This window comes from Cynocephalus volans, chromosome 7 (genome assembly GCF_027409185.1).
Source record: "Cynocephalus volans isolate mCynVol1 chromosome 7, mCynVol1.pri, whole genome shotgun sequence".
NCBI classification, from domain to species: domain Eukaryota; kingdom Metazoa; phylum Chordata; class Mammalia; order Dermoptera; family Cynocephalidae; genus Cynocephalus; species Cynocephalus volans.
This window is the reverse complement of record NC_084466.1, coordinates 67,137,955-67,165,404: the sequence shown is the minus strand read 5'-3', so window position 1 is coordinate 67,165,404 and position 27,450 is coordinate 67,137,955. Positions and strand designations below refer to the sequence as shown.

The 27,450-nt window shown below is 40.3% G+C and overlaps 1 protein-coding gene and 1 non-coding gene across 5 annotated transcripts in view; both read left to right on the top strand.

The window, feature by feature from the left end:
- Nucleotides 1-814: 814 nt before the first annotated feature.
- LOC134382912 (U6 spliceosomal RNA) lies at nucleotides 815-921 on the top strand. The gene has a single exon (XR_010024155.1). It is a non-coding gene; the product is annotated as a U6 spliceosomal RNA (small nuclear RNA).
- A 12,672-nt stretch (nucleotides 922-13,593) lies between these two features.
- RCBTB1 (RCC1 and BTB domain containing protein 1) overlaps nucleotides 13,594-27,450 on the top strand; it is a 71,391-nt gene continuing 57,534 nt past the window's right edge. For all 4 annotated transcript variants that reach the window (XR_010024093.1, XM_063103515.1, XM_063103514.1 and 1 more), the window contains exon 1: nucleotides 13,594-13,697. The gene's annotated coding sequence lies outside the window, so the exon portion shown is untranslated. The remainder of the gene's footprint in view (nucleotides 13,698-27,450) is intronic.

Here is a 27,450-nt window from a genome sequence, read left to right as displayed (position 1 = left end):
ATGGTTTTCCTGGTCTCAGGCCACACTTCAGCTCTCCCAGGCAGGCATTGCATGCTGGTAGCTCCACAGGTCTGGGGTCTCCATGGCAGTCCTGCTCCCATGGCTCCACCAGCCATGGAACTGTTGGGGTTTCTCTGCTGCAACTTTGACCCCACATTTCAGCTCAGCATTGCTCTAGTGAAGACTCTATGTGGTGACTTTGCCCCTATGACAGATCTCTTCCGGGGCCCCCAGGCTTTTCCATACATCCTCTGAAATCAAGGTGGAGGCTCCCAAATTTCCACAGCTCTGGCATTCTGCAAGCCTGCAGAGCTAGCACCGCATGGACACCACCAAGACTTCTGGCTTGTGTTTTCTGGAGCTGTGTGTCCAGCCACACTTGGGGCCAATTTAGCCATTGCTGGAGCAGCCAAAGCACCTGGGGTACTGGTGCTGCAAGCAGCTTCCCCAGGTGACCCTGGGCAGTGAGCTCCTGGAAGGTTCCTCAGGCCTATTCCCCAAGACCATCCTGTCTCCCTAGGCCTCTGGGCCTATAATAGAAGCATTTGCTCCATAGCTTTCTGAAATGCCTTCTGGAACCTTTCCCCCTTCTCTTGATAATCCCTTTCTTTTGTACTAATCTTCTTAGTACCACTGAATTTTTCTCCTAAAAATGCTGTCTGCTTCTCTACCACATGACCAGGTTACAAATTTTCCAAATCTTTATGCTCTGCTTTCCTTTTAAATTCTGGCTTTATGTCATGCCATTGCCACCATAACTTAGTTTAGGTTGTTACAAGTAGCCTTAATGCTTTGCTGCTTTGAAATTTCTTCTGTGCTCACTTCAGCAGCACATATACTAAAATTGGAATGATACAGAGAAGATTAGCATGGCCCCTGTGCAAGGATGACATGCAAATTCATGAATTATTCCATACTTTTTGATGTGGGGGGGGAGGGGAGAGAGGGAGGGGGACGAGGAATGGGTAAAGGGTCATGAAAATCAACTACAATGTATATTGAAAGTTAAAACAAATAAATAAATAAAAATCTAAAAGAAAAAAAAATTTCTTCCACCAAATGCTCTGGTTCATAACTCCTAAGTTCCAACTTTCACAAAGTCCTAGGGCAAGGACACAATGTAGCCAAGTTCCTTGTCAGTTAATAGCAAGGGTGATCTTTGCCCCAGTTTCTAATAAACTTCTTATTTCTATCTGAGACCTCTGTAGAATGGTCTTTACCGTCCACGCTTCCATAAGCATTCTGGTCACCATCATTTAACCAGTCTCTAAAACATTTCAAATTTTCACTGGTTTTCTTGTCTTCTTCTTCCTCCAAACTCCTCCAAACTTTGCCTAACACCCAGTTCCAAAGCTGCTTCCACATTTTCAAGTATTTGTTATAAGCAACATCCCACTTCTCTGGTACCAAATTTCTGTATTAGTCCGTTTCTGTTGCTTTTAACAACACACACAGAACTAGGTGATTTATAAGAAAACAAAATTTATTGCTAACCATTTTGGAGACTTGGAAGTGCATAGTGCAGGGAACACATCTGATGAGGTTCTTGATGATGGAGACAGTGATGTAGGGTATCACATTGCAAAATGGTGTAACAGAGAGAGCAGAGAGGAATCTCTTCATTCACTCTCCTTTTAAAGCCCTCAGGACCATGCCCCAACCACCATTTTTAATCCATTCACCATGGCATGGACCTACAATCTAATCACCTCTTCAAGGCCCCACTTTTCAATTAATATAATAGGACCTCCCACCCACAACAGTTACAGTGGGGATTAAGTTTTGGGGGGACATTCAGCCCAAGGCAAAATAATAGCAGTGACAGAGGGCACACTTTCCTAATTTTTGTCTGTTTTGGTTACAATTGCTATGAAACAAATTACCCAAAACTTAGTGGCTTAAAATTTTATTTTGCTCATGATTTTGAGGGTCAGGATTTCAGGAAGGGCTTCATCAAGCAGTTCTCACTTGGGGTCTCTCAGGCAGCTGCAGTCAGATATCGGCTAGGGATGGAGTCATCTGAAGGCTCACCTAGGCTGGATGTCCACGATGGCTCACTCACATGGCTGACGGCTGATGCTGGCTATCAGCTGGGAGCTCACCAAGGCTATCAACTGATGTGCCTACATGTGGTCTCTCCATATTAAATGGCCTCTTCACAACATGGCAGCCTCAAGGTAGAGAGACTTACTGCATGGAAGCTCAGGGCTCCAAGAGCAAGTGGGAACCTGCATCACCTTTTCTGATCCAGCCTGAGAAGTCACACAGTACCACTTCTGCTGCATTTTACTTGTCACAAGCAAATTATATGTCCACTCAAGTTCAAAGGGAGGGTACATAGACTCTACCTCTCAATGGGAGGAGTGCCAAACAATTTGTGGCCATATATATATATTTTAAAAAATCTATGCTGTCTTTAGTGGTAAGGCTTCTGATGTCTTACCATTAAGTATAACATTTTCTGTAGAGTTTTGACAGATATTATTTTTAAGTTTGAGAACTCCTTACATTAGATTATGGGCAAATAAAAAGAAGCAGCAGTTGTTGTTGTTTTTTTCATAGACAAATTAATGTAATTCATGGAGAATAGTTGGGAGAAAATTGCCAAACTTGTGAAACATGGCTACACAGATGAAGGTTACTACACAATACCAAATAATATTTAAATTCTAAACTTTGGATTTTAAATCTTTGTTCAGAATATTTTACAGCATAAGAGGGATGTTATTCTTTATGAATTATAATCTGGCTAACAATATTTAGCAATATATAACACATATTGCAAAAATTTCTTATAGAAATAATACATTTCTGTTTTTATGCAAAGGAGCCATTTTTCCCTTAAATAGGGAATCTAAACAATGGTCAGTGAAATAACATTAATTTCACTAAAGCCTCAAATCCCAGCATAGAATCCTGCTAAGCTAGATTTGTTTAGACCACATGGTGAGCTCTTTAAGCAAAACTAAGTGGCCTCTCTCCTAAGCCCACATTTACCACTTCAATAAAGAAAGACTGATCTGGAGCATATAGGTTAAAGGGAAAAATGGACAAGAACCAGATTATCTGCCCCAGTCTCAAGAGCTGAACTGATTTAGGCCATCTGCAGCAGACCTTTCTAGAACACGAAGTGACATATTTTCCAAGAAAGCTGTCCCTGGCCCCATCTTACTTGGTTGCACAGGTTGTGATCAGAAGGGAGGTAAATGATTGCTCTAGAGGGAAAGCAGAGCATCCCACAGGAGAATGGATGTTTACACAATGTGAGTTTATTCATATATCTTTGACCCCTAGGAACACAAGCTGTTCTTGACCTTAGCACATACCCATGCTTGGAAAAGATGTGTTAGTTGGTGGGAGGTGAGGAGGAGGTGAAAAAGCAGGAGTGTAAAAAAAATTGGGTTTCCATTGGAAACCCTTTTCCCCTTTTCCTTTTAAAAATTTAATCAGTCACTCGATTAAATTGATGTTCCCATCTCAATCAGATCATTAGGTGGGAATAAAAAGTTTACATACCAACATGTGGACTTAAACCCATGAACCCTCCATTCAAAATATATAAAAAAGAAAAGGATGATATGGTGTTTTGTTTTTTTTTCACCCTCAAGCATTAAGAAATTTCTTGCCCTTTAATTGCTTTCCCCAGTGACATCAGGTGAGTTATATTAGACATTTTATGTAAAATGGGTATTTCGGAATTGGCTGTGGTAGAAAAAGAAAGGAGTGACATTTAGGAGCTGTATCCAGATATGAGTACTGCTGCCCCCATTGCCCCCTTAGCCACCTGCTAGATCTATTGCCTTTTAAGCAACTTTCAACATCATTCATGTTTGCTAAATGTGGGGAGAGGGCTGGGAAAGGTCTGCCTGGCATGTTAGAACATATTAAACTTATATTCTGTCAAAACTCTAGGAAATAGTGAACCTGTATCTGTCGTAAATTCTGGCTCTCCTCCAGTGAGGGTGTTTCATCCATTTTTGAACAGTCCTTCATACTAGCTATTTGAGTGACTAGGAATCTTGCCTTTTAATCTGGCTCGTTAATTAACTTTTCAGTAAACTGAGATATATCCTACTAATTGCCAAGTTTGTTTCCTTGTTTGTGAAGCACTGAAGTAATCCTCTTATGAATGTGCCTGGGTCACATTTTAAACACTTGTCACTCCTGTAGCAGGTTTGGGAATATTGCAATAATTCCAGAATTGGATGAAGAAATGTATCTTGAATTAAAAAGTATTTAAGCCTGTAGAAAGTGCCACAGCTGAGTATGAATTTCTTACTAGGCAGTATCAAATCCAGGTTGGCTAGTAAATAAACTAGAAACAACAAAGTAAGTAGGAATGAAACATGTAACAGATGCTAGGTTTGCGAGCACACCAGGCCATGCCACACGCCACACGGTGGCAGGCTTACTCTGTATAGAATTTCCTCTTCAGTCCCCAAACTAAAATCCAAACGGGGAGAACAAACTTCATCAAAAAACAAATCTTAAAGCTTGGATTTAACTACATTAAGCCACATGGTTTAGGAAATTAACTTTTAGAAAGGATGACATAAGTTGTTAGGTTGTCAGGATTATATTTTCTCTAAAAAATGTTACTTTACATCGTATGGTACTTGAGGGCAATTATTTGACCTTCACTAGGACATTTTACCTCTAGATCTCAATTTCTTCATCTCTAAACTGATGGATTTGGATTACTTACAGTTCTAAAATCGTCAAAGCTCTCTTACAACTAAAAAAAGCCTAACTATTCTTCAGTAAAAGGAATGTCAGTCATATTGCAGTTGGCTTTATAAGGAATATGGTTTCTGGGATAAGACTGCCTAGGTTTGAGTTTGAGTTCTGCCATTAACTGTGAATATTAGGTACAGCATTCAGCCTATGAAAACTTCAGTTTCTTTGTCTGTAAAGTGGTATAAGTTATAGTACATATCTTACAGAGTTGTTAGGATTAAATGGAAAAAAAAAAGTATGTGTGGCAGAGACTGGCTAACTGTTCACAAAACCATTTCTTTTCTTCCTGGACAAACAGCTAAACCACATTGTCCACCTTAAACTTGCAGTTATTTGTGGCCATGTGACTAAGTTCTGGCCCATGGAACGTGAGAGGAAGGGAGGCATGCTACTCCTAGGCTTAGCTCACAGAATGCTCCCTTTGTCATCTACCTGTTATTTCCCCTTCTGCAAAGACACTGCAAATCACTTATTGGTGGAACCACAAAATGAAAGGGACCTTGGTCCCTGAATCACAGCTTGGAAGAATGCTTTATGCCTATTAGGAACACTATTAATACCATTACTCTTAATATTGCAAACCAAAATCCTAAAATTCTCAAAACTCAAGCAATACAACAGTGATCCTGTCTATAGTATACATGATCTAGCCTTTTCTTTTCTTTTTTTTAAGCTAGAGAAAGTCTAGGAAATAAAGTTGCGTGTGGAAGCAGTAATAATCATATATATAATTTGTAGGAAGTCAGTATCTTGTGTTTATATTTGCTACATTTTTGAAAAACTTAATGGAATATAAAAGAAAGGAAATCAAATAAAAAATTTGAGTTGATGTCACCTTGAAAATAATATTTAAATTTATTTTTCCTTTTGATTACCTCAGTCCATGTTATGATTCTTTCAATGGTTTCTCTCAGTATTTCACACAATGTTTATCCTTCTTTCTTGAAAAGGTCTTTCCTGGCTCCAACACCTTTTGCTGTGTTAGTGCTTTTGCTCATGCCCAGTTTACTCTAATAAAATTCTACCTCTCTTGAAACTCAAATCAAATTTCATGTATTCAGTTAAAGCCTTCCAAGACATCCTAGTTGGAAGGGACCTACCTCCACTGAACCATAATGCTGATACCTATCCCGGGCTCTTAGTATTTGCTGTATTTGTCTTCTTCTATCCTAGGTTTTATTTTCAGGTTGGTTTATATAGCTTGTTTCTCCCTAATCAGATTATAAGCTCCCTGATGCAGGGACTGTGCTTTTTTTTTTACTTTGTATTACAGAAAATAGTAGAGTTCTATGCAAATAGCTATTGATGATTAACTCATTCATTTAAAAGTCAAGTATATGAGATTTTCCCTCACATTTTGGTACCTATCTTTCATAAACTTTTATAAGAATGAAGAGCAATAGCTCTCATAAAATTTCCTTCATAGATGAATCATAATTTATAGTCAGGGACAATAGCGGCAGAGGTGGTATTTTATAGTCAGTGGTTTTGGTTAGAGGAATTTTACAAGGAATAAGTTAGTACCTGTTTTTCCATATTGAAACAAGGACTGTATTATATGTACTACTAATTAAATTTATTTAGTTTTTTTGGTTCTTCATCCTATTCACTTTTTTCTCTTTGTATATTGCCTAAGATGTTTTCCTTAAATTAAGTTATAGCTGAAAATTTTGATGCGTACTTCAACATCTTAAGGACCTTAAGAATGTTTTAACTCTGAATATTGCCTTTCATCTTCAATTTGATTGCTACGTAGTATTCTAGTTCCACCCTGTGCTTATCCTCTAAATAATAGTCATTTTTAATGGCCAATGTTTATTTGGATTTACAAACTCTGCCAATTTCTTTGATCATTGACTCTTGCCTCCTAGTCTTTCCTGCTGTGTTTATTTTTCTTCTATGTCCTTCAGAACTTCTTTCAGCAAGGATCTGTGAGTGGGAAATTCTTCTAGTCTTGGTTTGAAAATGTCTATTTTATCCTAAACTTTGAATACCAGTTTAACTGGTTAGAGAACTCTAGATTAATAGATATTTCCCCCCACCATTTTGAAGATATTATTCCATTATCCTCTGGCCTCTTCTGTTTGCAATAAGCCAGCTTTCAGTCTACATATTGTTTCTGTGTAGGCAATGTGACTTTCAGACCCATTCCTGACATATGTAGGACCCACAGCAAAATTACAAATGGTGGTCCACATACCATATGTCTAAAAACTCATAAGTTAAAAATCAAGCTAACAACTTAATAAATAAAGTATGTTCTATCTTCTTATTTCGATGTATAAAGCTTTTTAATGACCTGATAGCCAAGCTTTGAATTTAGGATTCTTGGAATCCTTGGGGTTCCACATTGGAACATGGGAGAGTAAGGAGTGATTACCACCCTGGCCCTTGCCCCTCAGCTCACCCCTTTCCTTTCCAATCCTGGCTTCATCTCACACTGCAAGGGGCTTCACACGTGCTTGTGGACATTCCACTTCCAAGCTCTGTCCACATTCCCCACAAACAGCCAACTCCCTGGCCATCTCATAGCTCTAGGGGTGTGCAGTCCATCCTCGTGGGAGTGGACCTAGGGAAGAGGCCCACGCAGGTCCTGGAAATGGGTGGGAGCTATCTGGGCAGGGAGTTCCAGGATCTTGAGCATCTGCACATGGTTTGGAGGGAAGGGGCAAGCTTTGGGTGGGCATCTTTCCTTGACACTGCAGTTACCTCCTTAACGGTTTCCTTCTGTCCAATCTGATCCCCATGCTGTATCCAGAGAGAATTAAAAAAACTTTTTAAATCACAGCATTTCACTTCTTTCTTCAAAGTCCTTTAAATGTTTCCCATTGCATTTGAAATAAAATCCTTTAAAAAGACTACAAAGCTCTGGGTGTATGTAAATATACTACGCTTTTTGGCAACAGCTTTTATTCAAGATGTTTCTCTTTCTAGAACACACTCTTCTTCCTGCTCTTCATTTGGCTGACTTCTATCTATTCTATACTTATTGGCTTAAATGTCACCTCTTCTCCAAGTACACCTCCCCTGTTATTTGTTGTCACTGCAACTTATTCATTTCCTTCAGAGTACAAATCACAAATTTATTTTACATCTTTGCTGTCTTCTCCTGCAAACTGCAATCTATACTAGAGAGACTGTCATGGATAAGATGTCCCAAGTCATTCTACTTGGTTATTTAAGGCTTTGTCAATGGTAGATGTGTTCACAACCTGAGGAGGAAAAGGATTGTATCAGTTCGTTTCTGTTGCTTGTAACAAAATACTTAAACTGGGTGATTTATAAAGAAAACAAAATTTGTTGCTTATAGTTTTGGAGGCGAGGAAGTCCAAAGTCCAGGGAACACATCTGGTGAGGGTCTTGGTGGTGGCAACAGTGATGCAGGGTAGCACATTGCAAAATGGCAGAGCAGAGAGAACAGAGACTAACCTTATTCATTCTGTTTTTAAAGTCCTCAGAACCATGCCCCTGACCACCATTTTCAATCCATTCACTATAGCACAGTCCTACAATCTAATCACCTCTTCAAGGCCCCACCTTTCAATCACCATAATAGGATTTTTCACCCTCAGAAGTTACAGTCAGGGCCAGTTTTCTAAAACATAAAACTTGGGGGACAAAATTCAAGCTTCAGGGAATTTTAGGGGAACATAATTCAATCCACCAAAGGGATGCAAGCAAGAGTTGGCAGAAAGAGAAAGTAGGCAGCAGTACAGTCATAACCAGGGCACAGCCAACCCCATGGGGATATCTGAAGCTGTGATGACATTTCAGAGTTATCCCTTGTTGAGATGAGGGAGTCAGGTCTTAACAATCCCACATTGATCAGTCATTTGTTGTAGGCTGCCCCTAGAATGTGGCATGACCTTGCGTAAGGCAGCTTTCTTTAGCCAAGACTATCACTGAAGAGGAATGTCAGCATGTTACAAGCTTCCCAGAAGCTGGGGGAATAAACCCCTGTCTTAAAGGAGAGACTGGACAATGCAGCATAGCACACACCAAAGAGACCATTACTATTTTACTGACCAGTGGTACCCGGTGCTTAATGTGGTTCCTAGCACATAATAGGCATTCAAGGTCTTTTTGAATAAATAAATTACTGAAGTGTCTTGCTTTCTTAGTTTGGAGTATAAAGATCACATCTCATGCCACCTTTCAATATTTTACTAAGAAAATTTAAGGTTAAAGAACAGTACAAAGAACACCTAGATTTAACAATTGTTAACATCTAGTCATATTTGCTCTCTCTCTTTAAGAATAAGGACATGCATATTATTATTATTTTTGCCAAACAATCTGCAGACCTCACTACACTCCATCCTTAAATATTCTGGCATGCATCTCCTAAAAATAAGGACAGTCTCAATATTACTATTATCACATCTAAAAAAATTATAGTAATCCCCTAATATCATCTAATATCTAGTCCATATTAAATTTCTATGATTCTCCACAAAATACAGTGTACAGCTTTTAAAAAAAAAAAATTGGAACTAGGATTCCATCCAAGTTTCATGCATTACATTTGAATATCATATTTCTTCAGTCTCTTTTAACCTAAAACAGTCCCCAGCCCCCTTTTCCCCTATAAACTTAACTTTTTGAAGAAACCAAGGCTAGGAGGATTCTTATCTGTCATTCCATATTTGTCTGATTGTTTTCTCATACTGTCATTTAATTTGTCCAAGGTAACTTCTTTACCATTCTAAACCAATGAATCAAGCACCATCTGAGAATATTTTTACTACCTCCTTCACTACCTCGGCTCACTCCAAGAAGTCTTCAAGATGCATATTAACATCCAGAGCACCAGTCCTGCTTCATAGTCAATTACAGAACTCCTACTTCTTGGAAGACTAGAGACCTCCTATCTCCCAGCAGAAACCGGTGGCCTCCTAATGAGCTATTGTGCTGCCACAGCTAAATGCAGGAGGAACAAGGACCACTGCTGATGAATAAAAAAGAAATATGTCACTGTGAGTTAACATGGACAGTGCAGGAATTCCATAATTAAGAAGCTCTTCGGGCCGAGCCCGTGGCGCACTCGGGAGAGTGCAGCACTGGGAGCGCAGTGACGCTCCCGCCGCAGGTTCGGATCCTATATGGGAATGGCCAGTGCCGGTTGAGTGCCGGTCACGAAAATGACAAAAAAAAAAAAAGAAGCTCTTCCACCTCACAAAGGACAAGTAAGCAACTCTAGACAGAGGGTATTGAATCCTTTTTATGCATAAAGATGATCATATGTGGAGTGATATAGACTGTCACATAACATGCTGTGTTTGGAAGGGTTTCATGCCTAGTCTAGGGAGAGGTGCAGGTTTATGTCTTTAAGCCACCTGTTCGGCACAGGATCTGCCTTGGGACAGGTGGAAGATATGAGTCAGCAGAGTAGTTTACTTTAGCCAGGGCTAAGACACTTATTTGTTTATTTAATATGTTTGCATGGTGAGCAAAGGGAATTCATCTGATTCTTGGGGTGAGGGAAAAAAGGAATTGGAAAATTTTTTTCAGTTCTCTATTACCTCTTCTTTCAATCTTTTTTTCTCTTGTTTTATGCATTGCTTATTTATCCCAACTATAAAAGCGGAAGTAGTTTGATGGATGATTGAGGTTGTAAAACTTATTGTGACACTGATCATATTTACCATGTTTGGTTAAGCTAATTGAAAATCAAGGTGGAATCTCCTTCTAGATACACTCAGTATTTTATTACATGTGTAAAATCCTAAATTAGGTTATCCTTAATTCTGAAAATTGATTATATTGTTGTTGAGACTGTCAGAACAGATTTCCTGACTGTGTACTACATAAACAGGTAAGCAATCCTATATGGTGACCTAAACCTTCCCTATTTAGCCATTATAAGAGTAATGGTTCTCTGGCTTGTCTCTCTCAATCTTGACCAACCCCAAGAGGAGAGAAGGGGCAGAGGAAAAAAAGGGTGGAGATAATCTGGGTGCTCACAGCTATTTTCATTCTCTTAGAAGAAACAGTATTCAAGTCTTTGAGGAAGTAACTTAAATCCTTTTTAATTTTGCTTGCCCAATATCAAGAACTTTCCCGTGGCCTATGAAAAACAAGTGTCCTCCTAAAAGACCTTCAGAAGACTTTTCTTGGCAAAGATGGTCCAGCTGAAGGAACTGGGATCGAATTGGCTGACCCACACCTGCCCAAATTGACACCTGTAGAAGAGAAGCATAGTGGAGAAAAAGATAGCAAACAAAAAATGTTCTAATTTTCTATTTATTGAGAGGTTAACTTTTGAAATGAGATTCTAAAGCCCCCAAGAGTAATTAGAATCATTCTCCTATGTTCTACTCCATCTTAAACCTTACATTAGTTTATCACGTTCTTGACAGGTACTTTTTACCAGCATATCTGTTAGCATTAAGAGGAGGGGTCCTTCCATCCCTTCCACCTGCTAGAGGTATAGCGCAGTTTCTTCTTTAAAGTACTACTTGTAAATTGAGTTCTTTTGCTTTGTATAAAAAGTTTAGAGTGCTCTAAAATAATTTCTGGAACAAGTAACTTTGCTATTTTTAGATAATAATCATAGACAGCTTTTGGAGCTGGGAAAAGACAGGTAAAAAATCATCTAGCACTACTCCAGGCCAATTTTAGATGAAGTGCCTATGACCTATCTGATGGAAAGTTATTCAATCCAATAAATAATGCTAATATGAATAAATGTCATTCTTTCAAGCTCATCAAAATTAACCTAATACGGTTTCCCTTTTCCCAGAGGTAAATGAAGTGACCAAGGCCCCCAATACAGGGTTACTTGCTTTTTCCTAAACAAATAAGGTTTCATGCCTCCCCGCCTTTGAACACATCGCTCTCTCCTGGAATGTTTTTCCTTCCCTTCTTCATCTACTGCTTGTCCTTCAAATCCACCTTCCCAGGAAGTTTTTTTCCTGAACCCCTAATTTGTGGTCCTTAATTTGTGTTCACTTAGCACCTTGAATCATGATACTTTTCACCCAATACTGGAGTAATGAATCAGACTACACATTCCTTGAGGTCAGCAACCATGTCTCAGTGAACTTTTTATCCTCCAAGATGTTCCAAGTATGACATCTGACACATAATAAGCAGTGAGCACTCAGGAAATATTTGATATTTGACTAAAACCACAAGCCCCCATTTTTCTCAAACATGTTTTACAGAAGTTTTTTGATCAAGTTTGTAGCCATAAGAAACTGATTTCAGTTTCTTTGAGCTCAATAGGCCTTTTAGTAAACTCACTGAACTGCTACTACAGTTGGCAACCCACTTCATTCAGTGGATATTGAGGGTCTGTCACATACCAGGCACTATACTAAGCTCAAAGAGCCCTGTTTCAAAGAATTTATAATCTAGGGGAGAAGATGGCAATAGAGAATTCACTTCAAGAAAATTTACAGTACATTTTCAGGCAATGGGAGATTTACGTATCAGAGCATGTACAGAGGTTTCTGGAAATCAAGGAAGAGGTTGCAGCTGACACTGTCTGAATGAAGTTCAGTTGCTGAAGCTGTTGATTCAGGGAGAAGGATACAGGGAAAGAAGAAAAGAGTAGGTGGTATTTGACCTGGATTTTGAAAGATGAGTAGGACTGATGTGTACTTTGGAGGTTGTTAAAGAAAATCAGAGCCTGACAGTAAAGCGACAAAACCAGATTTTATTTACCAACTATTGCAATAGGGGGAAGAGACCTCAGAATAGGCACAAGAGCTGGGCTCAATTCTCCTATTGCAATAGTTTCTGAATAAAACATTTTTACCACTTTACTGTCTGGCTCTAGTTTTCTTTAAGGGGGGTAGGGAGATAGTGTTTCAGGACATTTCAGGTAGAGGCAAAAGAATGAGAAAACCCAAAGGAGAGTTAAGCAACTAAGGGAAAAAGTAAGTAATCCAAAGAAAGTTGAGTACTCAAGGAAGACAAATTCTCTGTCGCCAGAGCCTAGAGTAGTACCGCAGAAGTGGCAGCAGATGAGGAAAAGCAGGCTTCTTTTAGTGACTCAGCGGAGCTGTTTGGTGATACTTAGAAAACGAGATGTTTTCCCGTTTATTCAGGGCAGCTCTGCTGGGAAAGGTAGATTTGAACAAGACTGCTTGGAATGCCCTGCCAAGAAGTTTGGATTTTTTCCTGTAGAGCCAACTGGGGATTCTCAGAGAGCTGTACAGTATTTTACGAAGATGACCGTGGTCTCTATAGGTAATGGGCCGGAGTAGCACAAAGCGGCCGCTCTTCGAGCTTCAGTTTACTCACTTATAAGAAACGGGTGGGTCAGATGCCCGCTCGCGTTCCTCAAACTTCACAGCCTGCTTCCGAGGTGTATCTGTCTTCCTCCCACTCTCCGGACCCTGTGCCTCACCTTCTCCTTTCTCATCTCGGTCCAATTGCCACCTCCCCCCGTCCCCTGACCTTCCTTAGGTGCTTTCAATCGGGGGGTGGGGGGTGGGGGTGGGTGGGGGGGTGGGTGGGTGGGAGGGAGTGGCAGGAGAGACACGTCTCCGGGGAAAACAAACGAGTCTCTGTCCTCCGCAGCCCTTCGCCCCAGGCAGCACCACCTGGGAAGTGCCTCAGGGCCTGACGCGTCCTAGAGTGGGCGGGGCGCGGGTCCTAGGTCCCCGGGGCGCGAGGCCGGCCCTCCCCGCGGCCGAGCCGTGGGGCGGAGCGAAGCCGGGGCCCGCCCCTCGCGCGTCCGGGTTCCCCGAGAGACCAAAGGCCGTGAGTGCCAGCAGCAGCGACCACGCTCCGCCGGGGCTCTCCGTGGAGCCCGTAGCAGGCTTCGGACGGCCAATCCGCTGCTAAAGAAGTCCCGGCTGGGCGGGCGGGGTCACGTGCGGCGGCCCGGGCCACGTGACGCGGCGGGCCCGGCGCCCGCGCGCTGCGCCTCCCGTTCCTGTCCGAGCCGCCGCTCGCTCCCGCTTCTGAGATCCCCGCGGCGCTCCCGGCGGCAGCGGCCAGCTTCGCAGGTAGCGGGTGGGTGCGGGGTCGAGCTCGCGGAGGCCGCTTCCGCCCCTGCCCTTCCCCTGCTGCCCTTCCCCGCGGCCCGGGCCGGCCGTGCCCCGTTACTCCGGCGCCCCCCGCCTCCCGCCCTCCGGCACCCGGCCCGGGCTGCGGGGCGCTGCGTCCGGGCGGCGATGGGGCGGCCGAGCCGGCCTGGTAGCACCCTAGCTAACGTGTTCTCCTGCCAGGGGGAGGACGGGAGGGTGGGGAGAGGCGGGGGAGACTTTTCCCTGCTCCTTCTCTCTTTGGAGCTGCACGGACTCGGGTTTGCTCGCAGCTGAAGTCCGCTCTGGGCGCCCTTTGGCTGAGAGACCCCGCCTCCGACTCTCCCCATCCTCACTTGGTCCTTCCCCAGATCTTAGCATCTCCTACGCCTCCCGAGGGTACCGTGTCACAAGCCGCATTCCTGTTTCCCTTTCCCCCACGGCACGGAATCCGCAAAGGGGGGGATTCTCTTAGTGGGGACCTTTACCCAGGAGTGCGGTGAACTGAGTGAATGACATTTCCCTGGTCCTGCCTCTGATCAAGTACTTGGTCTGTTTTGTTTAAGGTGACCATCGAAGCACTCTCTGTTCTGCTCGTAAATGGCTTTTTGTTTGTATTTATTTGCATGTGAAACACTGTAAAGCTATCTGCTGCAGAACTCTTTGCAGCTGGAGATTACTATTTTATAAAGCAATCTTATAATAGTGCTTTTAAAAAACCAAATTTGTGGTTTTACTTGCCTTTGCTCTGTTCTTTTTTGGGGGGAGGGGGGAGGATTAAAGCCCTTAGAGGGCAAAAACCCAGTTTCTGAAACTGCTGTGTATTGTGTAGTAAGATCAAAGCTCAGAGTACATAATGCCGGAGGGAATGGAAAAGTGATTGAACCCTGACGGGCGTTTATAGCGTGCTTAAAACTTTAGAGAGTATCCATTTGAAGTGAGCGCTGGGTGAATTTCACCCCTTTGAACTGCTTTCCGGTGTTGCTTTGCCCCCCACGGATTTGTTACTCCTTTTCCTCTGGGTGAAGGAGCCGCAAAGGATTACTCAAAGCCCATCTCTTCTGAGCAGTGGGAAGTGGTTAATCTCCCGGAACCCTCAAGAGAGAGGCATTCCTTCCATTTGGGAAATTAACCCCTAATTGGGGTTCTCTTCCCGCATTTATTCTCCAGACCAGGAAGTTACAGGAAAAGAACGTAGGTGGGATTATAGTTTAACAATATAGGCTGGTAACATTCAGTAAAACAAGCCAGATGACATTGCATAAGGCAATTTAAGTGATCCACCAACAAAAGCTTGATCTTAGCAAACATTCCTTCTCCCTACACAGCTTCCCAGTATCTTTACATATCAATCAGTAACTTGTCTGTCTTTGAACCAGCAGCCTTGCTGTGTTATAATTCTTTATCTTACAACAGAGACTATGTAGCCTGGGGAAAATTTTCTGTTTTTTGCAAGGTCAGCATTTTATATGGACTTTTAAGAAGTTAGACTAAACCTGAAAGTACAAGAAACTAGGCCCTGTGCAGGTATCCCTTCAACATGATGATTTCCATTCCTTTGGGTATATACCCGGAAGTGGGATTGCTGGACTGTATGGTAGTTCTGTCTGTAGTTGAGAAACCTCCATACTGTTTTCCATAATGGCTGTACTAATTTACAGTCCCACCAACAGTGTAGGAGGGTTCCCTTTTCTCCACATCCTCACCAGCATTTGTTATTCTCAGTCTTTTTGATAATAGCCAGCCTAGCTGGCATGAGGTGATATCTCAGTGTGGTTTGGCATTTTTATATTCTGTAGTTTAAAAAAAAAGTTACATATTGTGTATACATTGAGGAATGCACCAGAGAGGTGTGATGAGCCTGAGTTTAACCAGAATAGACTTTCTAAAGGGGTTCGATTAATCAAATAATTATCTAAATCAATTATGTATTTGACCTACAATATGGACTTAATTTTTAAAATTTCCAAATATATGTAGTCCACATTATAAACTTATTTTTTTTTTTTTACATTTCACAAGCAAAGAATGGAAAAAAATTTTGAAAATACAGATGAATATAAAGGAGAATGTACATGATCTATAATAACACTATCTAAGGATAACAGTTAATATTTGGGGGTGTAAGTACTTTTTGCTCTACAAATTTACTGGATTCCTGAACTAAGATAGTGAGAATTCAGATTGTAAGGGATACTATGAAATCCAAATCTAGTTTATTACTGAGTTTAGGAGAGCCAGTAACAGAAGTTTTGATAATGAAGAACTTATTCAAATCTATTTGATTCTTGAGTTTAGTTTGGATAGCAAGAGTTCAGATAGCCAGGGATATCTCTATATTTTTAGTATTAGACACACTTTTAAAAATGAGACCATACTCGTGCATATATAATAACAAATTGTAAGACATGTAATAACTTCGGGAGGGGATGAATTTTATTCAGGGAAGACTACACTCAGACCGTTCCTGAAGGATGGTGCCTGTCCTTCCCTCAGGGTCAGGGCTTTGCCAGGATATTCTTTCTGATGCTTAAGAAAAAGTTCTAGTTTTGGAAATAGACAAAGTCTATCTCCTCTCAAGTACTACAATCCTGAATTCAAGTGGCATGGTGGAAACAGCCATTAGTATTGTTTACAGCTGTGGTAGGTTGTTTCCAAAGATTACTGCAGCAATTCTTCCCATCCCTGGACTTGATTGCCAGCTCCTCCCATCAGGAGAGAGTCTGTTTCTGCTCCTTCTTAAATCTAGGCTGGCCTGTGGCTTGTTTTGGCCAATAGAAGGTGACAGAGGTGATGCTATGCTGGTTCTGGGCATGGTCCTTAAGACGCATGGCAGCTTTAGCTTTCACTGTCTCGGAAGCCAGTCAGCATGTAGAGAAGCTTGGGCTAGCCTAGGTGGAGAAAGACCACTTGGAGTGTCCCAGACATGTGAGTGAGGCTTCTGTTATCCCTAGTCAAGCTCCCAGTGCCGGCAACCTCATGAATAACCCCAGCTGAGGGCACTCAAATCACAGAATCAAGAGAAAAAATAAATTGCTATTGTTTTAAGCTGCTGAGTTTTGGGATGGTATGTTAGTCAGCAGTAGATAACTGAAACCACAACAGAGCCTCTCAAGCATAAAACTCTTGGTATAAATCTGGGTCACATATAAGTTAGTCCGAAGATGTGAACCCTGAGCACAAAATTGTGGTCAACATATACAGTAGCATGCTTTAGTGTTAAACCTCTAAATTAATTAAATCTTTACTGTATATCATATCACAATGTACTTATTGAATTAGTTAAACCAAAGACTGTGGCTATATCTTATACTCTAGAAGGTAACTGGTTAAATTAAAAAATTATTTTCTTTTGTGTAATTGGTTATTATTAAACTGGTATTATCAGTTTTAAGTAAAAACTTTGTGGTATGATTATCTGAAGTGTTCTAAATGAATTACCCATTATTAAGATGACAGATGTGATGTTTCTCTCTCAGGGGAGAAAGAATGAATGGATAAATATGCCTCCAACATCTAGCTCCTCAACCTTTAAACTCATTCTCATCCATATCCATCCTTTTCTTTTCCTCTTGTATTATAGCAGACACCCTTTTACAGTTTCTCTTACATCTCTGCTTCAGATCCCATTCCCTGCTACTTCTTCAAGAACCTCATTTAGTTGTTATATCCTCTTCTTTATCTGATCATTCTCTTTGCTGGCTCCTTCTCATTAGCATTTAACTATATTCAAGTCTCTAACATGTCTAAAAAGGTTAACCAAAAATGTCCCTCAACTCCATCTCATTCTACGATTACTTCCTTTTTTCTTTTTTCCATCACACATTTTTTGAGCAAGTTGTTTATACTTATTGCTTCCTTTTCTTCACCTTTCACTCACTCTTCAATCTGCTGCAATCTGGCTGCTTCCGCCCACAGGCTCACTGAGAGTCTTCTTGTTAAGGTTACTAGTAATTAAATCCAATGGTCATTTTTCAGCCCTGACTTTGGTCTCTCAGCAGCATTCGACACTGACGCACCTCCTGCTTGAGATGCTCACGTTCCTAGGCTTCCGTGAGACTGTGCTCTCCTGGTTTTCCTCCTGCTCTGCCTGTCCCTTCACAGTCTTTTCTATGGGGGGACTCCTTGTCCCTTTACTGTTGGAGTTTCTTAGATTTCTGCCCAAGATCTGCTTTTGTTACTCAACACACTTCTTCCTGAGTGATCTCATACCAAGTTTCCAAATCTCTAATCCAGGTATCTTTCTTGAGCTTCATATTTATAAATCTGTTTGTTGGGCCTATCTGCTTTCATATCCCATAGGTACCTAAAACTTAAAAAGTGTCCAGAGTAGAACTGCTCATCTCCCCTGAAGCCTGGTGTGTTCTCTATTGTAGCCAGTGGCATACAGCTTGCTCACTCACTCAAGCTGAGCATCTGGGTATGATCCTTGGCTCTGCCTTCCCCTTATCCAGCTCCCTGCCCTCCTGTTTGGTCAGTTACAGAATCCTTTTGAGTTTCCGTCTTGTCCAGTTTTCTCCATTTCCCTAGCAGAGGCTTCTGTCTTTTCTTTCCTGGCTTACTGTAGCGAGCCTTAGATTCATTCCTTCTAAGCCTTCCTTCCTCACTCCCAAATAGTCTCTATGTCCAGCCAAAGTAATCTTTCACAGGCCTACATCTGATCACACTATGTCCCTCCTTAAGACCCTTCAGGAGTTACATGTTGCTTTAGGATAAAGTCTGAGCTGTTTGGCTATAGCCATGCTAACTTTCTTTCATTTCCTCCACCAGACCTGTGCCTGGCATATGTGCTCACTGTTGCTGGTGCCTCCTTCTGCCCAGGTAGTTGAGGCACGCTCCCCAGTTCTGGTGCTTCCACAGCATCTGAACTTCTCCATCAGAGCACTGGCCACACTGTTGTGAGCATGTTCTTATGTGTCTAGATACCCTCCTCACCTCCTTGTCTAAGTTCTGCTGGCTGTGGGAGGTTGTGGTGTTGGCTCTGTGTCCTGTTTACCTGAGGACATTCAGGAAACATTTATTGAGTGAATAGAGTATGGCTCTGCCTTTCCATTGCTGGAATTTTAGTTTGGCTTTAGGTCATTACAGGGTAGATCTTATACTTTTCATATAGCCAGAGACCAGTAGTTGAAATCACTTTTGGGACCCCACATATAACAGGTTCACAAAACCATAATAGATTGGAACTCAACTCCTTCATCACAGCCTTGAACTCATTAGAAAATTAAAATGAGGTTTTATTGTGTTCTGTTCGTTTTGTGTTCTTTAACGTTTTGACCCATCTATTTTTATTTGGTCTATTTTGCAACGCCTATATGTTTGGTGCAACAAAGAACAAAACCATAGAAGGACATTATTTCTAATCATTTAGATTTCTTTTCTTGTTTCCTTTTGAAAATAAAAGTATCCTGTAAAAGCAATACTTTTATAAGGCCACAGTCAACTCACTACCCTGGGAGGTTACCTTTTTGCTGCTGACTCTTGCCACTTGGGTTGTTTGCTTTTCTAACTTGAGAACATGGCTTCAGTAGAATATTTCTTCACTTAGAACAAGCTGTCAGATTCCCTATGTCCTATAATTGCCTGAAGCTTCTGTGCAGTGACATGAAAGCAGCCCCTTGGATGATGAGGCTAAAGAAATGCTTCCAGAGGCCATTATTACAAGTTGTGCTTGAAGTCAAATAACTTACTGTCAGTTGGGAAGTGACAGTTGTAGGACTTTTTTTTCCTCTTAAATGAGTGATGAATTTGAGCAAAGGGAAGTCACAATCAGTGTTAGGAAATTCTAAAACAACAGTCATGCTGCTCTTTAAATGAAGGTGGGAACATTACCTTCACTCACCTGTACAGGTGGATTCTTCTGCATCTTTATGAAGAATGACAAACTGTTTTGGAGAATGCTTCGTTCTCATACTCCTTAGTCTTGTGGAATGTGTCAAAGATTCAGGACACTCTTTCTTTCACTTGTATTCTTGTAGTGCTGTGAGCTTGCAGAAGAGAAAAGTGGATGACAACTGTTCTAGCAGCTGGGACAGTAACAGCATTAGTGTCTCAGCAAATCTCTGAAACTTTGCTTCTTATTTGCAGCCCTTAAACTGTAGAATGGGTGAAATAGTTTTAAGATGTATCTTTATATAAAAATGTTTGAGGCTAGAGTTCCAGTCAAGATAATGGAATAGACGGTCCCCAGTGTCACTCTCTCCCGCAAATCAACCAATTTACAACTATAAAAATGTAACAACAGCCAAGCTGGGGCCACTGGAGCTCAGGGGAGGAGGAGGAGGAGGAGGAGAGACCTATGGAGTTCATGAAGTGGGAGAAGCCACGATGAGAGAAAGAAAAAATGCTCAGAGTGTTTCATGCTGCAGCTGCTTTAAGGCTGGAACTGCTGAGCACATGGAGCAGGAGCCAGCAGAAGCCGCAGCTGTACCCTTCAGATGGAGTATACTTGGAGGCAGCAAGGGAGAAGACCTTGATGGCTCCCAGGACAGCGAGACCACTAATAGGGTTCCTGTAGACCCATGCAGGAGCGAGGAGCCAGAACAGCTTTAAAAGGGGAGCCACTCAGAAGCTGGTGAGTCATTGCAAGGGACCGGTGCAGAGCCTGTCCCATGGGAAGTGTTTGGAGCACAGGTGGTGGGGGAGATGGGCCCACCAGGAGAACGCTGGGACACAGTAAGGACAGCTGATCTGCCCCCCAGTCAGCGCAGGATCACTCAGAGGAGACTGGTTGGGAATGCAGAATTGCATGGGGTGCAGTTTGATGAAAAAACTCAGGCCCAGATCAGAGTTTCTACACAACCCAGGTGCACCAGGTCTCTGGAGAGCTGGAAGTACCTATAAGGTCAACTGTTAAACCCTGAGCTGCACAAAAAGCCTTCCCTAGGGAAACAGCAGCAAAGCAGCGATTTAACTCAACCACACAGCTCAAGTACTGGCTCCTACAGGAAGTTCACGCATTTTAGAAGTAAGCAAAGGACAAAAAATTAGTTCTGGCCCAGGCACACCACCGGCGCCTCAGGGCCTGCCAGGGGACCTGAGGTATGGGGCCAGGGACCAGACCCCCCCCACCCACCCTTCCCACAACCAGGCACATCGCCAGTGCCTTGGGCTGCCCGGGGTCCTGAGGCATAGAGCCAGGGACCAGAACCCCCCACACACTCCTCCAGCGCCAAGGAGCATGCCAAAAACATCACCTCCATGTGGGTGGCCCACCACAGCCACCACCATCACCACAGCTGCTATGAAAGTGGCTAGACATCACAACCACCATGCAGATGGTCCACCAGCCACTGGAGTGCATTGACACAAGGAGAGTGACCAGCAGAGACCAAAAAAAAGAAGAGTCTCTCTCTCTCCACAAAGCCTATTCAAGAGTGACAGAAGAAGCAGCTGCTCTATGATAATCTTGGGGGACCTGAACATACCTCTCAGCATTGGACAGATCATCTAGGCAGCAAATCAACAGAGTAACCATTACTCTTTCAGAGGGAGAGAAGAAATTTAGGGTTATCAGTGGTGGGAGGAGGGAGGGGGAGAGGTGGATATGGAGAGATTGGACAAGGGACATAAAGAATAAGTACAATTTGTAACAATATACACACTAGTAATCTTGATTTGATCAACATATGTCAACATTGAACCCCCAAAATATGTATAATCAATTATGATTCAATAAAAATACATAATTGAAAAATAAAAATGAAAATGTTTGAGGCTGATTCTATCTTAAAAGCTTATCTGGACCTGGGAAATGCATTTGTTGTCTACAGCAGAGGTATAGCATCTGCTCAGCCTCAAAAAGCCCATTAGAATGAGTATGGAAGAAATTGGTAAGAGTAACATTTGGCTCTTCTGTAACTTGAGAGGTTTTTTGAATCACTTTGGCTGTGGCATAGATGGATGACATAAACTGTAATGTTGTACACTAAAAAGTTTACCCCAAACCCTTGAACTCTTGTTTGAAAGTCTTCTTAGAATTGAAATATAATGTACTCAAAAAAAGAGAAAAGACAGCCACACCATTAAATCTTTCATGTCCAAATGGAACTTCCTTTGGTGAAAAAGGAAATTATGAAGAAAAGCTATTCTTGCAGGAAACTGGATGATTTTCGCGAAGGAAATGCTTACATTTTGTCATCTGCTAGAGTATTGAAAATTTGGTTTCCTGGATTTCATATAACAGTTTTCTGGGATATATAATGTTTATATAGTTGTCACTGTTTTGCATATTATTTTTTCTCCATTTAACACATTAACATGTATCACGTGGACTATATACTTATATGTTGTGTCCTGTGGTTTGCTTAACTATTGCAGTCATATTTGTATTCTAGGTTACTCAGGATCTGACTTTCTGTTAGACCTTCAGCTCCTCAGAGGCAGGGACCATAGTTGTATTGTTCTTTATGATGTCCCCAATATTCTTGGTATCTGGGGTCATTGCAGAAGAAGAATTAATATATGCTATTATTTTGTTCACATTATTATACAGTAATGCTTTTTTTGTGAGGCATCTTAGACTTTATCAATAGCTCATTAACTATAAATAAATTCCTTTTGTAAGGTGGCTTAGCAACTTAAACTGATAACTAATATCATCAACCCATCCAGTTGATGAAAATAGAGAAACTTCTATTAGGAATCTTCAGTGTACATGCAAGTGCTTATTAAAAGCTTTTTTTGCAATTAAAGTCATTTTGTATGTTTGACATTGCTGTTTTCAGTTGTCTAAACCTGGCTATATAGCTTTTATGCAGAAGAAGGTTTAGGACATTTTAAATGGATTGTTCCAGCATTCAGAGTTCTGGTTTCCTCTGAGAATTAGCTTCCACAATAAAGAATGATACAAACTCATTTCATGTTCCAAAAATGACAACAGAGGAAGAGTCAGAATCTTGGCACTAACCAGTTTTGAAGGGTTGCTTACTCTATTCTGGCCTCTTTTCATTAGAAAGCTTTTAGGTCCGCAGAATACAGGTACAGAGGGAAAAAGTCCTCTTCGTGGCTTCAGTCTCCTTGCACCAAATACATTCTGGTTAGAATGGGTGGGGGGAGGGGTGCTTATAAGGAATTTAGGGTTGATTTGTATTGTTAATTCCTTGTAAATTCCTTACGTTGTTTAATATTGAGACCATTATGTTGTCAAAACCAGTTTCCCTGTACTTTCTCTCCGTATCCTGTTGTTTATCAAACTGTGTAAACATAGTCAAATATAACTTTGCTAGATCAGTAAAATAAAATCCTCCTGTGATACTTGGTTCCTAGGGGCGAGTAAAATTCATGTGCTCTTAGAGGAATCAAAAGATTGGTTGCTCCATTATTCCTTCAGTCTTCCAGTTCTAAATGTAGATTTCTAAAAATGGAAGGTCTGTGTTTGTCCTCTTGACTGAATTTGCTTTCAGAGTATAAAATAAAATAATCTTTTCCTCCCCATGCCGCAAGCTCTCTGAGGACAGTGCCAGTAGCTAGCAAAAGCCATCCCGGGGAATGGGATATTGATCTATGGTACTCACGGATGTAGAGCAAGTCCAGTGGGGATACAGGATATATTTTCAAGTGTCAAAAGAAAATGTGGAAATCCAACTGGGTTGGCATTTTATCTTTTGAGGGTATTAAACACTTTTACACTTTTCTTACTTCTATTTGCATTTCTCTTTTCTGTTCTACCTTGCTTTATCTCCATACAGTGAAAAAATCATTGATTCACCTACTAATAATGCACAATGAGTGATAATTCAGGCTGAATGTATCAGTGCTATTTATGATCAAGTATTTCCTAGATAAAAAAATGAGTAAAAAAGTTTACAAAAAACTACTATCTTCCTGACGTACTTCAGAAGTAACTATTTAATATGGCTGACATGCTAATTACAACTCATCATTTTTATGATTATCAATCAAGCCCTGGAAGTACCTGTCATCTTAGCAGTCAGTTTAGTCTAGTTTGAATTGTTCTATGTGCTACAAAGTTCTAAGAAGGCTATGTTTCTTTCAGAAGTGTTCTATTCAGAATTTCTCTCATCTGGACTTGATTCCCAAGACAGAATTAATGAAGTATGATTATACTTTTCCAAAAGTATTTTTTAGGACTGAAACCTTTCTACATTTAATTTTAAAAATGTATTTTAGTGTTTATTAATGCAGGCTTGATATAAGCTCATGGGATCATTATTTGATTTTTAAAAATTATGGTAAAATATACATAACATGAAATTTACCATTTTAACCATTTTTAAGTATACATTTTAGTTACATTAAGTACATTCACAGTTGTACAACCATCACCAGCATCCATCTCTAGGACATTTTCATCATCCCAAAGTGAAACTCTGTACCTGTTAATAACTCCACATCACCACCTACTCCTAGTTCCTAGAAACCACCATTCTACTTTCTGTCTCTATGAATTTGTTCTAGGTACTTCATATAGGTGGAATTATACAATATTTGTACTTTTGTGTCTAGCTTATTTCACATTAGCATAATGTCTTCAAAATTCATCCACATTGTAGCATGTATCAGAATTTCCTTCCTAAAGCTGAATAATATTTCACCGTATATGCATACCACATTTTGTTTATCCATTCTTCTGTTGATTGACATTTTGGTTGTTTCCACATTTTGACTATTGTGAATAACACTGCTGAGACTATTGGTATACAACTATCTGAGTCTCTGCTTTCAATTCTTTTGGGTATATACTGGAAGTGGAATTGTTTGATCATATGGTAATTCTATGTTTAATTTTTTGAGGAACTGCCATACTGTTTTCCACAGTGGCTGTAACATCTTACATTCTACCTTCTGCATTTAATTTTATATTAACAATTCCTTTTACAGATTTTGCCTGAAACATTTTGTCACTCTGTTGTAAATCTAAGGCAAGAATATATCTTAAAACTTTTAACAGCTTAGGGGGTAAAACAATTCAAATAATTAAGCTTTTATTTTCATTTAAAATATTTGTTTATTTTTATTGGTCACAGAATACTTGTTATGAAATTTGGGAATATATTTTAAAGAAAATGTCACCTGTAATCTCTCCAGAGAGACACATTTTAGTGTGTATTATCTTTTTTCTGTATATGTTATACTTAGCAAAATTGTAATCATATAGTACATGTTGTTTAATAATATAGCTAAGTCATACATGGGTTTTGTGGGTTTTTTGTTTCATTTTGTTTTGAACTTGGGAATAAACATATAGTTTAGTTGTATTATACTTTTCATTGGCATCTTCCTTTGGGATGCTTCCTTGTGGGGTGGTTATGATTTGGAGTATACATAGTACTGTGGGAAGGAAAAGCATTGAGTTACCTTTTTTTTTTTTTTTGGTGTTTGTTTTTTCTTGAGTTAACTTTCTTAGGGTACTTAGTTAAGCACTGCTGAATACTAAGCAAGGTATATGCCTATCAGAGAAGGCTTGGGTTGAGCAGACCAGTTAAAGATTTTTTCCTATTAGCAATGCCTCCTTAGTACATTAATAGCATCACTTCACGTCTTACTATTTGAAGCATCTAAATTGCTGCAACTTTATTGAATTTGTTTATCAGCTCTAGGAGATTTTTGGTTGAGTTTATAGGATTTTCTGTATATAGAATCATGTCATCTGCGAACAGGGACAGTTTTACTTCATCTTTTCCAATTTGGATGCCCTTTATTTCTTTCTCTTTCCTGATTGCTCTGGCTAATACTTCCAATACTATGTTGAATAGGAGTGGTGAGAGTGGGCATCCTTGTCTAGTTCCTATTCTTAAAGGAAAAGCTTTTAGCTTTTCTCCATTCAGGATGGTGCTGGCAATGGGTTCGTCATATGTGGCTTTTACTGTGTTGAGATACTTTCTTTCAATCAAGCCCTGGAAGTACCTGTCATCTTAGCAATCAGTTTAGTGTAGTTTGAATTGTTGTATGTGCTGGGAAGTTCCTAAGAAGGCTGTTTCTTTTAGAAATGTTCTATTCAGGGGCTGGCCTGTGGCTCACTTGGGAGAGTGTGGTGCTGATAATACGAAGGCCACAGGTTCGGATTCCTATATAGGGATGGCCATTTAGCTCACTTGGGAGAGCGTGGTGCTGACAACACCAAGTCAAGGGTTAAGATCCCCTTACTGGTCATCTTTAAAAAAAAAAAAAAAAAGAAAGAAACGTTCTATTCAGAATTTTTCTCATCTGGACTTGATTCCCAAGACAGAATTAATGAAGTATGATTGTATTTTTCCAAAAGTATTTTTTAGTCTTGGTAGTTTGTGTCCAGATATTATCCATTTCCTCCAGATTTTCAAATTTATTGGCCTATCATCATTCATAATAGTCTCTAATGATTCTTTATATTTCTGTGGTATTGGTTGTAATGTCTCCTTTTTCATTTCTGATTTTTATTATTTGGGTCTTCTCTCTTTAGTTAGTCTGGCCAATGACTTGTTTATTTTATCTTCTCAAAAAACCAACTTTTTGTTTCATCAAGTTTTTGTATTCTTTTGGTCTCTATTTCATTTTGTTCTACTCTGATCTTAATTATTTCTTTCTGTCCGCTAGTTTTGGGATTGGGTCATCTTGTTTTTCTAGTTCTTTGAGGTGTAATGTTAGGTTGTTTATTTGAAGTCTTTCTATTCTTTTGATGTAAGCACTTATCGCAATAAACTTCTCTCTTAGTACTGCTTTTGCAGTATGCCATAGATTATGGTAAGTTGTACTTGTATTTTCATTGTTTCAAGGAATATTTTGATTTCCTGCTTTATTTCTTTTTTGGCCTATTGGTCATTCAGGAGCATGTTGTTTAATTTCCTTGAATTTGTGTAGTTTCCAAAGTTTTGTTTGTTGTTAATTTCTAATTTTGTTCCATTGTGGTCTGAAAATGTACTTCATATGATTTCAATCTTTCTAAATTTGTTGAGACTTAATTTGTGGCCTAACATGTGGTCTGTCATGGAGAATGATTCATGTGCTAATGAGAAGAATGTATATTGTGCAGTTGTTGGATGAAATGTTTTATATATGTCTGTCAAGTTTGGTCTAAAGTATTGTTTAAATCCAGTGTTTCTCTGCTAATTCTTCGTCTTGATGATCTGTCCAGTGCTGAGAGTGGTGTGTTAAAGTCCCCAATTACTGTGTTGGAGACTATCTCTCCCCTTAGATCCAAACAGTTGCTTTATATATCTGGGTGCTCTGATGTTGGGTACATATATATTTATGATTGTTATATCTTCTTGTTGCATTACCCTTTTATCATTATACAATGTCCTTGTCTCTCTTTATAGTTCTTGATTTGAAGTCTATTTTATCTGATATAATTATGGCACCTCCTGCTCATTTTTGATTTCCATTTGCATGGAATGTCTTTTTCCATCCCTTTACTGTTAATCTATATGTGTCTTTACTGGTGAAATGAGTTTCCTGCAGGCAGCATATAGTTGCAGTATACAAAATCAAAAAACAAAAATCAGTAACATATTATACACCAACAACGAACAAGCAGAAAAAGAAATCAAGAAAACAATCCTATTGCACTCTGTCACCTCTCTCCCCTTGGGTGATGGAGATGCAAAGGATTACTCAAATCCTATTTCTTCTGAGCACTGAGAAACCCTGAAGGCGTTAATTTCCAGGAACCCTCAAGAGAGAGGCATTCCTCCTTGGGAAATTAACACCAGCCTGGGGTCTTCTCCCAGTGTTTCTTCTCCAGGTCAGAAAGTTACAGAAAAGGAACATAGGTGGAGTTATGGCTAAGTATAGTTAA